The following is a 17,527-nucleotide window of genomic DNA, read 5'->3' as shown; positions in this document are numbered from 1 at the left end:
AGGAAGGGAGAGAGGGAGAGAGTGAGGGGGAATCAGGAGAGAGAGAGAGAGAGGGAGAATATCTTTTTATAAGGCCACCAATCCTATTGCATAAGGGCCCCACATTTAAGGGCCTCATTTACTCTTTATCACTTCATCAAAGACCTTATCTCCAAATACAGTCATGTTGGGGTTTAGGGCTTCAACATATGAACAGGAGGATTGGGGCACCGTCTTGTCCATCTACATGGGTTAGGTTTATTTGACCTTACGTTCTCTCAGTTCTTGCAGCAGATGTTAACCTATTACTTTGCACTTTCTTGTTTCTCTCTTTTGCAAGAAAACCATTATGCTTTTTGCAAAACAGCATTTGGGTTCCTGCTAGACTTTATAGTCTCTTTTTGTCATTCTTGTCTCTTTGTTACTGTTTGGGTTCCAAGAAAGTAAAAATGTTTTCAAAGTTTGTTTTCTGTGACTTGAAAGTTCTGGTGCAGATTGCCAACACAGAGGTGTATGTATACAAGCAAGACTCAGAGATTATTACTGATTCATTAATACAGTAAACAAACTTCCAGTTAAACTTTCAGTGTTTACCCCTGGGCTTTGACGTTTTCTCAATGGTTTTTATTTTCCTCTAGCTCATATCCTTGACTGCAGGTGAACTCTGGTTCTGGATAATCTGGCTTCATAGAAAAGTCTTATGTTTGTCTGCAAGGCTTCTATTTAATTTTTAAATTCATTTTTATTACTCTGTACCAGGGAGTCATCTGGAAATGATATTCTTTAATAAACTGTCTTTGACAAATATTATTTTTTTCTTGTTAAAAACTCCTTTTCCTATTTTTCTTCTTCAAATAGCCACTGGCAGTTCTCTGCTTGAGAATGCAATACTACTAGAGGAACAGCTCTTGCCAAGTGAGGAGAGTTTATTTTTTAAAAATCTCTCCTGCTTTTATGTTATATTTAATCAAAAGTGTACTGTCTTATATTCTTCCCTTTCCTCTCAATTTTGGTTTAAATACTTTTTCTGTAATTGATTTTTCAGTTTTCAGTGAATTTGCAAATGAATGCAAAAATCTGTTATAAGAAACTTTTGGTTTATTAATTCACTACTAGGTTGGTGGGTCATTTCTGAGGGAGTAAGAAAGTTGTATCAGGTATGAACCAGGTGTGTGAACAGACTACTCAAATGATGATTTTGAAGGTCTACAGTGAATAACTTTGCACTTGAAAAAGAAGTTTCAGGTTAACAACGCATTAATGAGGCTATCATATTGACTAGACTTTTGAAACAAGAAATAAGGCTTTTTGCTAATCATTTTACCCTATTTGAATCTCATGCCACTCCCAACCCCTTTTAACATCCCTTTTCAAAAGAGGGATTTTACATCTTTCTGACCCATTAAGAGTAAAACCGGGGCATTCGTGACAAAGGTGACTAGGTAAGGGGCAATAATGTAAACTAGGGTAAAATTCCATTATCTGAATGTTATTAATTCCCTGCCCATGTGCATTTATCTTTACTTAGAATCAGTAATCAGTTTATCAGTTAAAGTGTTAGCACTAAAATGTTACGTACTTTTTACCTAAATGTACTGAATATCTATGTTCCAGAAGATGATGAAAAACTTGAAGTCAAATTGATCATTGTTTCTGCCTTCAAGGATGTTACAATCTACTAGGAAAAAAAAAAAAAAAAAAAAACAAAAAAAAACAAACGGATAATAGGTGAAGAGAGGATAGAGAATGAGAAATAGAGAATGATAGAGAACCGAGTTAAGTATGCAGGAATTCAGAGGAGGGAGTGATGACTGTCATTTCATTTGTGGAAATTAAAGAAGGCTTTCCAGCGTAGAGGCATTTGTATACATCCAAGGGATGAATGAGGGCTAGACAAATGGAAAAGACAAAGGTGGGTATTCAGGCAGAAGCAAAAGCCAAAGCTCAGATGAAAGAAATTTGCTCCCTAAATAAGATTGGAAAGGCAAGACTGGAAGAACAAGATCACTACACGTCAGTTAGATTTTTACACATTGTTCTGTGGATCTTGGAGATCTGAAAAAGGGTAGTACAAACAGGGATAAGGAAATACAGAAAAGTATGTAGGTAGACCTGTTTAGACTTGACAACTTATTAAGGGGCAAGGGAGTAGCAGTCAAATCTGAGTCTATAATTTTAGTCCTGGGCAGCTGGGAGAAGGATGTTCTTCTTTGAAAATGAAACGAAGACGTTAAGAAGAAGGTGTTTTGGAGAAGGACATATTTGATTTCAAAAGTAAAAGCATGTTTCTGTACAACAGCCCCAAAACTCATTTATTTAAAGGAATAAGTAGCTTTTATCTAAGGTGTAGACAATGCTTCTGGACTTTAATCCAGATACAATTCCCAGAACTTCATGTTTGAGAGAAATTTATAAAATCATCTCTGTGCCAGTGGATATCTTTTGTTGCCTTCTACTATTTTGTTAAATGAGGTAACATGATAACTTACTATTTGCATTTATTTTGTTTTCACTTAATGTGCAGTCAAGAAAGAAAAGAGTTGGATGAAGGAAAGCCAAAAACAGTCCATGTACAAGGAGCAGAAGCTTAATAAAAAGCAAAAAGGACATTGAGGGAGCAAATAGGAACATGGGTGAGGAAGCAGGTGATGATGATAGAAAATAGTAACAGTTAAACTGGATCCATCTGATGGCTCTGGATTCTAGGATATAAATACAGACATACCCAACTTCAATGCAGGAGACAAAGGAGATGCAGATTAGATCCCTAGGTTGGGAAGATCCCCTGGAAGAGGAAATGGCAACCCATTTCAGTATTCTTGCCTGGAAAATCCCATGGACACACGAGCCTGGCGGGCTGCAGTCCATAGGTTGCAAAAAGAGTCAGAATGACTGAGCATGCACACACCATACTGGCACACACCATTTCAAAAGTTTCCACACACCGCTTTTATAAACCCAGAGAGTTCTAACCAGTGTCAGAGCTCTACTTATGAGGATTCTGGCTAATGGTCTATAGTGGTACGAAAGTTCTATGGTATGTGGAAACCACTGGAAAAGGATGGGCCTAGAGTGTGGGTATTAAGTGGAAGATTGGTCATGTGGAAGAATCTCCAGGTTTATCTTATTATGAAAGAAAAGGTGAGTTTGTGTATCTGTGTGTGTGTGTCTGTATGCTTAACAATTATTTTGTTTAAAGAGGAAGAAAAAATACTTTGTTCTAATTTCTCTTCAAGTGTTCTTTAGCTTCTGACCTAAACCCTAATGAGATTTTCTTCCTTTTTAAGCACAAAAACTTTAAAGAGTACTTGAGTTCTTTTCAGAAAGATTTTTTAAAAATAACTCTCAATTTCTATTGCCTTTTAGAAAATTATGACAAAGGAAAATTAAGTAACACTCATTTGCTCATATCATCTGATTGATAGGCTAGATATTATGCTATTAGGAAGATATAAAAGCTATAGGCTATCTTAAGAATTTGTTGACCTCTTATTATCTTCAAATTCCAAGGTTCAGCTGAAACATAGCAAAATCTAAGTTCATATTCTCCCAGTCTATTTAAAATCCCGACTCATAGTTTGAGTTTTGCCATAAGTGCATGGAAACCTGGTGGAAACAGATAACAGGAAGGTGTTGTTTGATAAACTTCCTTTTTCCATTCCTTCATCTAGTAAGTACATCTTGAATTTCCTTCAAAGTAAAAGCAAAGCTAGGAGCTAGATTGAAAAATTCAAGCAAATTATCAAGAGGTAGCCTATGACAGTAGGGATCTAAATCCCAGGCAAGCAAAATGAGGAATAATGGGTCAGAAATATGAGTTATAAACTGATTATTTATAAATTATAAGAAGGTCAAGTAAGGACCTTGCACAACAAAAGAGCTTGATAGTAGTTGGGGCTAGGAACTTATATGTTTTGTGTCAAAGGACATATACAATATTCAGAACAAGAGACTATGATCTTAAGATAGTGAAATGAGGAAGAAGAGAACTAAAAGTAAAGTGACTGCTTCTAGTGAGAGCCCTTTCTAAATTTTTTAAAATAAAAGTTGTGTGTATTTTGGATCTTACAACGTGACGATCTGATATGCATACACGGAGTGAAATGATTACTACAGTTACAGTCAGTCTAATGAACATATCTTCTAACATAGTAACTATTCTGTGTGTGCACAAGTGAAATCAAATTTTAGCATATTCCAATACTTTTTCATACACCTGTCGCCCATTTGTATTCCTCTGGAAAAATGTTTATTCAGGCCCTTTACCCATTTCCATTTTTTAACTTGGTTGTTTGATATATATGTATGCTAAGTCACTTCTGTCATGTCTGACTCTGTACAACCCCATAGACGGCAGTCCACCAGGCTCCGCCATCCCTGGGATTCTCCAGGCAAGAACACTGGAGTGGGTTGCCATTTCCTTCTTCAATGCATTGAAGTGAAAAGTGAAAGTGAAGTCACTCAGTCCTGTCCAACTCTTCGCGACCCCATGGACTGCAGCCCACCAGGCTCCTCTGTCCATGGGATTTTCTAGGCAAGAGTACTGGAGTGGATTGCCATTGCCTTCTCCATATAACATTTGAAATATATATAAATATTTTCTATGCATTTTATATCTATCCAGATTAATTATATGTGATCAAATTATCAAAGGGACATGTCATGTGAAACATTGGTAATTCATACTACAGCTGATTGAGCAACTTGAATCCTGATAATCATTCGGATTTGATAATCACGGCTTTACATGATCTCTAAACAATTAGCCCTGGAGAAGGCAATGGCACCCCACTTGGAAAATCCCATGGACGGAGGAACCTGTTAGGCTGCAATCCATGGGGTCGCTAAGAGTCCAACACGACTGAGTGACTTCACTTTCACTTTCATGCACTGGAGAAGGAAATGGCAGCCCACTCCAGTGTTCTTGCCTGGAGAATCCCAGGGATGGGGGAGCCTGGTGGGCTGCCGTCTATGGGGTCACACAGAGTCGGACACGACTGAAGTGACTTAGCATAGCATAGCAAACAATTAGCCCATACATAGATCTACAGAAACAGCTTCTCACCTGCTGATTCTGAGTGGTTAGTGAGATATATCTACCAGAAAATAAATGGTCTGGTTCTCAATGTAAATGTCTCAGCAAAAAGGATTTTTTGCTCATACTAAGCCATTCTACTTTTGGTCATTTTGATTATTTACATTGGTTGGTCCCTGACATCAGCTGATGATGCGCATGGTGACAGCAGCCAATCCCTACTGCCTGTGATCCAACCAGTAGCTGACCTCACAATTCCATTACTCGGTAACATCAAGAAAAACAGTAATACATGCTTGGAGTGAATAGTATAAATTTGGCCCAGGGAGTTGAAGGTAAAATAAATTTTTACCTGTAAATGAATTTTTTATATCCCATAAAAATTAAAACACTGATCCAAACAAATAAAATATGGAAGTTTCTAGAGTCAGACTTTTAGATGTCAATAAAGCAACACCTGTCTTGACTCCACCCTAAAGCTCAGAAGCTAGACCTTGACTATGAGACGGAGTGGTAGGAAGAGAAAATGCCAGTTTTCCCCTTTGCAATTTCATGACACAACTATAAACCAATGCCTATCTTTGCTGTTTCATATATTATTTCCTTTGTTATAGTACCTTTTGGATTGAAAATAATGAAGCTCCTTGTTTTTCAGTAGAGAGTGTTTGAGGTAATTACTTTTGATTTTGGTAGCTCAAAAAAGGGGAGGAGATTGATTAATTAGTAGTATGGAATGAAATTTCCTAGCAGTTGCCTTGTGACATTTAACCTCTTATTATACTATAGAAAGGTCGGCTATTTTGTGGCATTCTACCAAGCTTGTTTAGATAAAACAATTAAGATTTTGACCATGAACTAGCTTTGCCCATGGACTGAGGAGAAATATTCCTAAAATATCAACCTTAGGGTGAAGATGAGAAACATTTTTAGAACATCAACCTTAGAGTGAAGAGGAAGATGACCTCCTTCCCTAAACAGTACACCAGAACTTCTAAGAACAAGGATAAGCCGCAAAGCCCCAAGTGGTAAGAAATGTAAGCTTCTTCTTTAGGCCTGTTTAGAAAGCTCTAGGAGGGTAAAGATTATTTTTTTCTATTCCACAAAAAAGTAGGTCTTTTCCACTTAACAGAAATGATTTTAGCTTTGAGGATCATGTTTCATCTTCTCCTGATGCTCTTCAGGGTACTGGACCGTTCTCAATGACTCAACGGTGCTAAGATCTTCTGACTCCATCCTGAACTCTGCTTGCCTTGAGCCTGCTCCTGTCGTGTGGCTTCCTCCTATGAACCTGCCAGCCTTCACTCACACTGATGTTGCTTGCACAGTCGATGGCTTCCAAAGCTGACTGGACCTTTCAGTGCATTTTTCTTTTTGTCCTGCCTTCTATAATTATTGTAGATTAAAGGACATTACTAGAAGTGAAAGTGTTAGTCACTCAATTGTGTCCAGCTCTTTGCGACCCCATGGACTGTAGGCCGCTAGGCTCCTCTGTCCATGAAATTTTCCAGGCAAGAATACTGGAGTGGTTTGCTGTTCTGTTCTTCAGGGCATCTTCCCGACCCAGGGATTGAACCTGAGTCTCCTGCACTGCTGGCAGATTCTTTACCATCTGAACTACTAGGGCAGTAGTAGAAGTAGTATTCCCCACTTACTAGAAGTGAAGGATAGTATTGAAAGTGGTTTACCCCCTTACACCTAATCTGAATTATAGTTTAGGTGCTATGAATAAATCTAATGCTCTCAAGTAAAAGAAGTTAGGACTAAATATTCTAAATTCACATTAGGAAAAATTTTACAATATATTGTGCTTTTGGTTATGTAACTTTTCTATATCTAAACTCCCTTATTTATCTATCAGATATTAATAATCACTCAAACTCTTCCTGAATGATTGAATTCACAACATGCTTCAAAATTCTTCTGTAACACTGGGAAGAAGTTTTAATATAGAAGTCAAATTCATAAAATAAAAATGTTATTATTCAGCCACTATTTTATCAAAGATGACAATTACATGGCAGCATCTTGCATATCGATCTCTTAGATGAAAGAATTGAGTACTTCCACCTTAGGTTGTTAGCAGTCTTGAAATACTGAAGCTGCTTTCACACCCTGCAATTATTCAGAATGCATTTTTCACACAACTGGCAATCATACTCCTGTTGTATGAGCAAATTCAAATGCCAAAATGTCAGGAGAGCAAGTGAGACCATCTCTATTAAGGCAAACCAGAGATTTCCAGACCAGATTTCCAAAACCAAAGATTGTGTTGGTGAAAAACTGCACCTCTTTCTCTCCTAAGATTTCTTGATACTATAACAGCTTACACAGGACTCTGGCTAATGCTTATTATGCCTCTCCTGCCCATTCAGTCATCTGTCTCTCCTCTGTTAAAGCTATAGAGACAGTCCTCGTTAGTGCCTTTTTGTCCTATGAACCGGAACCATTGTGGATCAGAACAAAAAAGTAAAAGGTTGAAAACAATTTATTAGACTAGCTGAGCAAGTGATTTCTCAGGGATTCACCCTTGACCTTTTCAGGGGCAATATTTCCATAAATAAATTGGGGCTTTGTTATTTCCCATGAAGATACCTAACCCCAAGCTTTAAAGACATTTGAAAGCTAGAATCACTTTATTGTTCTTTTGCTTTAATGATTTAAGATTGAATGTCATTGTGCTCTCAAGCTTACTAGATAATTGAGCAAATATGTGCTTTATTTGATGATATAGTCATGGCTCTTTAAATATCAATGACTACAGTGTTAGAGTATAAAATAATAGTTGGCAAATATGTAGCTGTTATGAATGAGACACAACACTATAAAATTCATCATTTTAAAATTAATGGGTTTGAACATTATTAACTTAGAATTAATTGATTGTATCTTAAAAAAAAATCATGATTATATAATTATAAATCTCACAGCTCCCTTGAAGAGAAAAGCACTTTACTGGAAGTATAGGCTTTTAAAATTCCTTTCTTGTTTAGTGGGAAGAGTAGCTATTTTTAAAAATAATTGCTTTATTTCTTTAGTGAAGTTTCTGTTTGGGGTTTTCTGGCAGTCAAGGCACATTCCATCATTGTCTTTTTATATTTCATTATTTTTCATATTTGCATTATTAAGGAATGGATTGCTTTCAGTAAGAAACATAAGGGTTTATTGTTTGTTATGTTTTGTCTATGGTGAAGGAGTGGTGGGTGGAAATTTGTTTAGCTGATTAATTCTCATCTTGTCGTTCAGATTTTCTAGTGGGTCCTGCACTCATGCAATGACTGGTCAGGTAAGTATTGTACCTTTGACTATGAGCTGATGAGAAAAAGCAAAAGGGAAGTAAACTGGTGATGAACGGCTTCAACTCTGTGTAAGGCACTGGGGTGGGAAATCTGACTACTCACCACCAACACTCTCAAGATGGTTGATCACTGATTATGTGCACCCCTCTCAGTACTTTAATGCATTACATCATTTAATTTTTACAACTACTCTTTGAAGTAGGCATTAAAAGTCTCCACCTTGCAAGTGAGGAACTTAAAGAATGGTCAGGTCATTAAATGACAGAGCAGAACCTGTATTTCCCCAAGTGTGTTTTATACAACAGGGTCAAATGAGATGAATCCTAGAATAATAATAAGTAAGCACACAAAAGTATTTGTTGAGTAAATTAATAGAATCATGAGAACTCACTTTTATTCAAACTCAACTAATTACTTATCATGGATTTGTTAGGACTGTAACTGATTGATTTCACATATGATGATTCATTTAATCTTTTTTTTAAATTCCAGATAAGGAATTGTATACCTTTAGGAAATGGCAACCCACTCCAGTATTCTTGCCTAGAGAATCCCAGGGATGGGGGAGCCTGGTGGGCTGCCGTCTATGGGGTCACACGGAGTCGAACACGACTGAAGCGACTTAGCAGCAGCTTTTTATAATCAGAGAAGAATACACTATCAAAGTATATTTAGACAAGATTGTGCACATTCAGGGTGGTATGGCATAGGTATTGGCATATATAAACTACCATGCGTAAAATAGATTGCTAGTGGGAAGCTGTACATAGCTCACAGAGTTCAACTTGGTGTTCTGTGCTGTCCCAGAGGGGAAAGATGGGGGCAGGTGGGTGGGAGGGAAACTCAAGTGGGAGAGGATATATGTGTACACATAGCTGATTCACTTTGTTGTACAGCAGAAACTAGCACAACACTGTAAAGCAATTATATTCCAGTAATGAAATTTTTAAAGAGAAGTATACTTAGAAAAAGAAGTGGAACCTGTCCCCTTAAGTCTGAATGATTACAGTGCCTCCTTTGAGGTGTGTCAGTTGATAGGGAGGTAGACATATGAAAATGAATTGCTCTTAGGCAGTTTTTTTCCCTCCTGTATCTGCAGGATGCAAAAGTGATATAAAAGCTTTTAGTTTCTAATGAAATATTACTTAGGGCAAGTTAAATCAGCTCTTGACAGCTGTCTTATATTGGTTTGAAACAGAGGGAGGAAGAGTGTTAATTAAGTATGGGCTATTAAAAAGAAGATGGTCTGAGTGATTTCAGAAAACTTTCTTCTGCAACTGACGTGTCAACAAACTGTCTCCTGGGAAGAAAGTAGTTTTGTAAGCTCTTTCCTAATCTAACTGCGTGCTTAGCTAGGTGGGGGGTTGATAAGCAACATCTGACAGTGGCAAAAATATCCTGCCACATACCCAACCATTCATTTCAAGACTGTTAAGCATCTGTTTTTTACTGGGATCATTTTGGTAATCTCCTTTTCAAATCAGGTCTAGGTCTATAAACACTTAGGAATGTAGGTTAGATAGTGTGGAATGACTGTTACATTGCCAGCTTCATGTTCCAGGATGAACCTAAGTGGTTACTTGGACTCAAACTGCCCCTAAATCTATGGAAACAAAAAGTTGAACAAAATGTTTCTCTTTGCTTTGCTTCATTGTTTTAAGATATTTCTTTCCACATACTTAAACCTTTTGGGGATTCTTATAGAATAGATGGAATAAAACAAAAAATATTTAAAAACTCAGGATCACCCACAATTTCCACTCAGAATTCTTATATGTATATTATTTATCCTTTGGTATTTCTGTGTGTGTATGTGTGTTTGTGTGAGTGTGTGTCTAACATTTCAGTCAGTTCAGTTCAGTTCAGTCGCTCAGTCATGTCCGACTCTTTGCGACCCCATGAATCGCAGCATGCCAGGCCTCCCTGTCCATCACCAACTCCTGGAGTTCACTCAGACTCACATCCATCAACTCAGTGATGCCATCCAGCCATCTCATCCTCTGTCGTCCCCTTCTCCTCCTGCCCCCAATCCCTCCCAGCATCAGAGTCTTTTCCAATGAGTCAACTCTTTGCATGAGGTGGCCAAAGTACTGGAGTTTCAGCTTTAGCATCATTCCTTCCAAAGAAATCCCAGGGCTGATCTCCTTCAGAATGGACTGGTTGGATCTCCTTGCAGTCCAAGGGACTCATAAATGTACATATATATACAGCTCTAAACATATTGAGTATATTAACACATTGAATCTTTGCAACATCCCCAGAAAGTTGGTATTATTATTACATGTACTTTATAAATGATGAACATGTAAATACTGATATCTGCTGAACATAACTATAGATAGTATATCGCTACCATTCTTTACACTTAAGGCTATGGTCTCAAGACTTCCAAGACAGTCCAGTGGTTAAGACTCCATGCTTCCACTGCAGGGTGCATGGGTTCAATCCCTGGTCAGGGAACTAAGATCCCACATACTGCAAGGTGTGGCCAAGAAAAAGACTATGGTCTCTTTGGTTTTTTAGACCATTAGTTATATTTTTTAAGCTTCATTTATTTTGTATAACTGCATAATATTCCATAATACCGATGCATCATAATTTAAAAAGTCTACAGTTATTACACAGTAAGTTATGCTCAAATTTTCACTTTGATAAATGATGCAAGAAGTAATCAGTGTATATTAATATTTCTATAAGTATCTGATTATCCCTTTATGAATACTTCCTGAATGTAGAATTACTGGTCCATCTATGAAAAACATGCTTAGGTGATGGAGAATAGAAAGTATGCAGGCTCTATAAAATGGACAGTGTTCAATGAAAGTTCCATTTACTAACCCAATGTGATGTAATAAGTTACCTCAATTTTCCTATTATTGAAATGGTTAAATCTCTTCAGATTATTTACAGAATTAAGGGAGACAATTCATCAAAAATATTTAACAACAGATGAATGTGTAAAGAAAATGCAATAAAATCATACAGTGGAATATTAACTGGCATATAAAGGAATGAACTACTAATACATGCTACAGATCAGATAGGTAAACTTTGAAAACTTTATTCTAAGTGAAAGAAGTCAATCACAAAAGACCATACACTGCATGATTCCAATCGTTCACAAGTCCAGAATGGGGAAATTTATAAAGACCAGAAGTAAATTAGTGAGTAAGTTTTGGGGTTGGGAACACCAGATACATGGGTATAACTAAAAGGTACTAGACGTGATGAAAATGTTCTAAAAGTGACTATGAAGATGATTGCACATATCTCCGAATATACTAAAAACTATTAAATTGTATGCTTTTAAAATGGGTGAATTGTATGGAATGTGAATTATACTCTTATAAAACTGTTAAAAAATTTAGCCCATGAATATTTTCTTATACCATTTTTTATTATACATGTTTTATTTAAAAATATATATTTGCTAATTATACAGATTTCATTTCAAGACTTTGTTATTGATCAGTTTCAATGTTTTATGTATCAACCATTTGTATTTTATTTCTTTGACTTTTTCCTCTATTTTTATAATTTTAATTGATTCACAAAAGTTTAATGCATTTGCAATACTAGCCCATTTTCTGTGATATATGTTGGAAATAACTTTCTGCATACTGGTGCTGGTATTTGCCTATTAATTTTTATGTGGTATTTTTTAAATTATATAAGTTAATAGAGGCATACTTGGAAATACTGTGGGTTCAGTTTCAAACAAATGCAATAAAGCAAGTCACACAAATTTTTGTTTCCCTAATGCATATAGAAGTTATGTGTACACTATACTATAGCCTATTAAGTATGCAATAGCATTATGTTTTAAACATAATTTAATTTAAAAATACTTTATTTCTTAAAAATGTAGCCATCATCTGAGTCTTCAGCAAGTCACGAGTATCATCAAAATTCACTAATGACAGATTACCACCATGACAAGTATAATATTCAATAATAATTAAAGCCTTTGAAATATTGCAAGAATCAGTGAAATGTGACACAGAGATACAAAATGAACAAATGCTGTGGGAAAGATGTCTCTGATAGAATTGCTTGATTCAGGTTTCCTGCAAACCTTTATTTTGAAAAAAAGAATCTGTGAAGCACAATAAAATGAGGTATGCCCTGCACAGTATAATTTTTGTTTTATAAACTATTTTTCCTTTTGTTTTCCTATTTAAAAAAAATTCTACCTGTATATCAAGTAATATATATCTACATTTTCTTCTAAATATATAACCCTCTGATATAATCTGGCATTTCATTTCAATGATGATTCAAGGGTTTCTATATTTATCAAATATCACTTGATATCTTGCCAAGCAAAAATATGCTTGAAAATTTTATGAAAAGGGAAATGATTTGTTCCTTTTAATTTGTTTCATATTTTTCCTTTCACTGTTGACCACTAAAATTTTTTTCTAAAGCCTTCCTTCTATAATGAAGATATTGACACTTATTTAATAAAAATGTACACAAGTATGATGCACTTGTTACTTTGAGTTGTTCTATTTAATACTAATCTTGACTTGAAATTAACTTTTATCAAGGTTCGTGCTCTCTAACCACAGATTCTCCTCTTATAACTCAGCTGCCATTCAAAATGGCATTCAAAGGATTGAGTAGAATTTAAATCTCTTGAAAGATTAAAGGAACTCTTTGACATGTCATCTTTTTGAAACTCTGATGAAGGTTCATCTTCCCTTTGTCCAATATCTTTATGAATATTTCAAGCCTTGCCTCTTCATGCTAATCTCACACTAATAAGAGCATCTGTATTACCCTAGCTGTATGTCAGACCTCTGCTGTTGGTATGAAGAGAAAATCAAACACTGTTCTCAATACTGTTAGTATACCTTGAATGGAGGCTTTGCTCATTTTAGTGACTGCTATAGAGGTTTTAATGTTGACTAGTTTTACTTGGGATTTTATCAGATGCTTTTAAGGTAAATAATACTAGTAATCCAGTTTTGCAGGTGAAGAATTGGTAAAGATTAAATACTTTGTCCAAGGTCATACAGGCAGAAATTGATATTCAAATTCTGTGGCTTTATTTTTGCATCTTTCAGTTTTTTTGAGCGTAAAACTTACCAATTCTCAACAATTCCATGTACTTATTTTATTCAATCCAATAGAAAAACATATTTTGTCTGTTTCTAACTTTCAGATTCATGCTGAGCAAGGGTATTTATGAACTTGAAATATTCAGAAAACAATCTGCAATATAATTGTTGTTTTGTTGTTCCGACCTATAAGCCTATATTTTCTGCAAGGATGGTGGTGACCATTTTCCTGTAGAAATTCTAATGAAGTCTAATAGTCTAGTTATTTAAAGTAGATTGGCAATAAACTGTCAGAGAAGGCAATGACACCCCACTCCAGTACTCTTGCCTGCAAAACCCCATGGACGGAGGAGCCTGATGGGCTGCAGTCCATGGGGTCACGAAGAGTCGGACACAACTGGGCGACTTCACTTTCACTTTTCACTTTCATGCATTGGAGAAGGAAATGGCAACCCATTCCAGTGTTTTTGCCTGGAGAATCCCAGGGATGGGGGAGCCTGGTGGGCTGCCATCTATGGGGTCGCACAGAGTCGGACAGGACTGAAGCAACTCAGCAGCAACAGCAGCAGGCAATAAACTGTAGATATGTTGATCACTTTTATTCCTGGATGGAAACTTGGCTATCTGTTCACAAATAGCACTCATAATTAGTTTCATATTTGTAGCCTTGGATATGGTCTAAAGGTTATGATAAAACAAATTAGCCAGATATATTTAAAAAAAAAATTCTATTCACCGTCTTGGTGTCTTTCTTAAGAACTTCGTGGTGGTGGGGGAGAGGATGTTAAAATCTTATCAGCTATACATAATATCAGATTCTGAAGTTAGCCTGGAACCAAAAATCCATAGTAAAGTTTGTTCTCTCCTGAAAAAGTCATGTTAATTCCCTATGATAAAAGAGATCTAGTTACTGGAATTATACCAAATTACCCATATGATCTTTCAGTTTCTTCTCTATCCTGTCTTCTAAATATCTTAGTTTCTGGGACAGTTGAGGTGATTGATAAAATTATTTTGATTTTTAATCATAGGTGTTATGGCATTAACTAGCAATAATATGAAGAGAATATAACTGTTAATTAAATGAGTCTTAGGTTTCAGTAATGTAATTAATGACCTCTGAGTTTGTTTTGTCATTAAGTTAAAACATGTGGAAGAAATAGGCATTTACTTTAATAACATCAAATACTTTTTTAAAAATAGCTCTGTGAGATATAATTTACTGAAAAATACCACAGAATTCATCCACTTAAAAATGTGCAGTTTAGTGGTTTTTTCATATATTCAGAGTTCAATTTGGGGGCTCAAAAGAAACCCTATACCCATCATCAGTCACTTCCTTTTCTCCTCTAAGGCCTGCTGCTGCTGTTGCTGCTGCTGCTGCTGCTGCAAGTCGCTTCAGTTGTGTCCGACTCCGTGCGACCCCATAGACGGCAGCCCACCAGGCTCCCCTATCCCTGGGATTCTCCAGGCAAGAACACTGGAGTGGGTTGCCATTTCCTTCTCCACCTCTAAGGCCTAGGCAACCACTAATCTATCACCTGTCTTTATAGAATGTCCTATTCTGGATATTTCATATATAGTAAGTCTGCTACATATGAATGAGTTCCATTCCAAGTGCATGTTCCTTAAGCCCAATTTATTCGTTAAGTCCAACAAAGTTAGCTTAAGCACCCGACTTACACAATCAGATTTATAGTACTGTACTGTGATAGGTTTATAATACTTACCAAACAAATAATACATAAAAAACACAAAAACAAAGAAAACTTTTAAAACCTTACAGTATAGTACCTTGAAAATTATAGTAGTACAGTGCAACAGCTGGCACACAGGGACTGGCATCTAGTGAACAGGCAAGAAGAGCTACTGGAGTCGGGGAGGAGGTGGGAGATGGTAGAGCATAAGAATTGTCAGCAATGGGAGACAGCTACAATTTCACTCATGTGTGACGTTGATGGTATAGATTCTGGTTACTTGCTAGGTTCAATTGTATCTAACCTCTTGAGAAAATGCTCCAGTGATGTCTGGAGAGCAGCTCTTTTTTTCCATCACAGATGATATGGTAGCACTGGATTGCATTCTGAATGACTGCTGAAGGCTTCATGTTATACTGTTGTTCAGTCACTAAATTGTGTCCAGCTCTTTGCAGCTCCCTGGACTACAGCATGCCAGGTTCCTCTATCCTCCAACATCTCCTGGAGTCTGCTCAAATTCGTGTCCACTGAGTTGGTGATGCTGTATAACCATCTCATCCTCTGTGTCTCAAAAACTAAGAGTGCCTGACCAAGTAAGGAAAATTCCCTTATTTCCTGTGTTATGAATCTCTTTGGTTCTTCAGTTATTTCTTCCTCTTGTCCCTCTTTGTCCTTTCTCTGGGCCTCCAATTCCATCAGGTCTTTACTAGTAAGCTTTTCATGTGGCACACAGCAAGAAGTTCAATGCAGTTGTCCTCTTGCAGATTTAGCTTTAGCTTCTCACTGAGGGTCACTAAGTTGCTGAAGACCTCTTTGGATTCCTCATCCACCTTCTCAAATCCCCCAAAATTGTGAACAAACTGCAGGCAAAAGTTCTGGCTCTTTTCATGGTGATGGCCCAACCTCATACAGTGCAAAGATACTGGTTCGATCCTTGGGCCAGGAAGATCCCCTGGAAGAGAGCATGGCAGCCCCTCCAGTATTCTTGCGTGGAGAATCCCATGGACAGAGAGCCTGGTGGGGTATAGTCCATAGGGTCATGAACCATCACATATGACTGAAATGACTTAGCACAGCACAGCACAGGTGTTATAGTCCTTCCAAAATTCTTTCAAGGTTGTTTCTGATTCATCACTCATCTTTACTGGTCTGACAAAAAGTGTGATGTAAATAATATTTCTTGAAAGTCTCTATAACTCCCTGATCTCTAGGTTGGATGACCAACTTAGTATTCAGTGCAGATGCTCTGCTTTGACACTGGGAGGTTTCAGGTTCATATAGCTAGAAGCACTGCCACCAAACAACAGAGTTAGTCTATTCTTTGCTGCTTTATAGCCTGGCATCCACTTGTCCTCCTTATTGATGTAACTTTGGTCTGGCATCCTCTTCCAGTTCAGTCCTGTCTCCCTGCATTAAAAACCTGCTTGCATAAATATGCTCCTTCATCAATAATTTATTGAAATGTTTCAGGAAATTCCCAGACAGCTATTGTATCTATACTTTCTGCCTTGTCATTTACTTTAACACTGTGAAGGTTGACTGTAGTCTTGAACTGATGAATCCAGTCATGGCTGGTATTAAAAGATGTGCACTCTGATTCTTTGCTGTGTTTCTTCCTCAAGTCTTCATAAAGGCTTTTAATTTTCTCTTGAGTCAGCCTTAAACTGAGTGGGTCTCAACACTGATGTTGATTCAGCATCCACATGCTGAAGTTTCTCCATCCTCTCCATCACTTTTCCATGCTTCTTTGACAATATTGTTAATATCATCGGCACAACTGAGTTCACGTGTTCCATAATCTTATTCTTGTTCTTTAGGATCGTGCTAAGGGTTAAACGATTCACATTATAAGAATGAGAGACATCTACCATCTTTTCCTCTGCTCCATGCTCTCAATTATTTTCATTTTTCTTCTACTGTTATCCCTTGATGCTTCCTAGCAGTACCAGCTACATTGCTACTGCTTTTCCACTTGCTTCTGGGCAGCCTGGGGTTAAAATAAAGGTACTGTACGACTGTAATCTATATAGCACCATACAGAAAAGCACGACCACTTGCAGAAGATGCACCCATGTGACAATATACACCAGACATGTGAACTAACTTAACGTGATTGCAAACATGAATGCATGTTCATATCTTTAAAAGTTCCCAACTTGAAGGTGAGTATGTAGGGGACTTACTGTAAATTGATTCATATAATATGTGTTCTTTTTGACGGAGAAGGCAATGGCACCCCACTCCAGTACTCTTGCCTGGAAAATCCCATGGATGGAGGAGCCTGGTAGGCTGTAGCCCATGGGGTCGCTAAGAGTTGGACATGACTGAGCGACTTCCTTTTCACTTTTCACTTTCACGCATTGGAGAAGGAAATGGCAACCCACTCCAGTGTCCTTACCTGGAGAATCCCAGGGACAGGGGAGCCTGGTGGCTTCTGTCTATGGGGTCGCACAGAGT

At 37.1% G+C, this 17,527-nt stretch overlaps 1 long non-coding RNA gene across 2 annotated transcripts in view; it reads left to right on the top strand.

Moving 5' to 3' along the window:
- Positions 1-6,432, top strand: part of LOC129622401 (uncharacterized) — a 32,303-nt gene extending 25,871 nt beyond the window's left edge. The window contains exons 2-3 of one of the 2 annotated variants that reach the window (XR_008699962.1): positions 5,921-6,039; positions 6,196-6,432. This is a non-coding gene — a long non-coding RNA (uncharacterized LOC129622401). Of the gene's footprint in view, positions 1-5,920; positions 6,049-6,195 lie in introns of both variants that reach the window. The other variant, XR_008699963.1, reaches the window with a different exon arrangement.
- Positions 6,433-17,527: the final 11,095 nt, after the last annotated feature.

The sequence above is a fragment of the Bubalus kerabau genome, chromosome 11 (genome assembly GCF_029407905.1).
Source record: "Bubalus kerabau isolate K-KA32 ecotype Philippines breed swamp buffalo chromosome 11, PCC_UOA_SB_1v2, whole genome shotgun sequence".
Lineage (NCBI taxonomy): Eukaryota > Metazoa > Chordata > Mammalia > Artiodactyla > Bovidae > Bubalus > Bubalus kerabau.
Note: the sequence above shows the minus strand (reverse complement) of the source record. Positions and strands in the feature narration are given on the sequence as shown.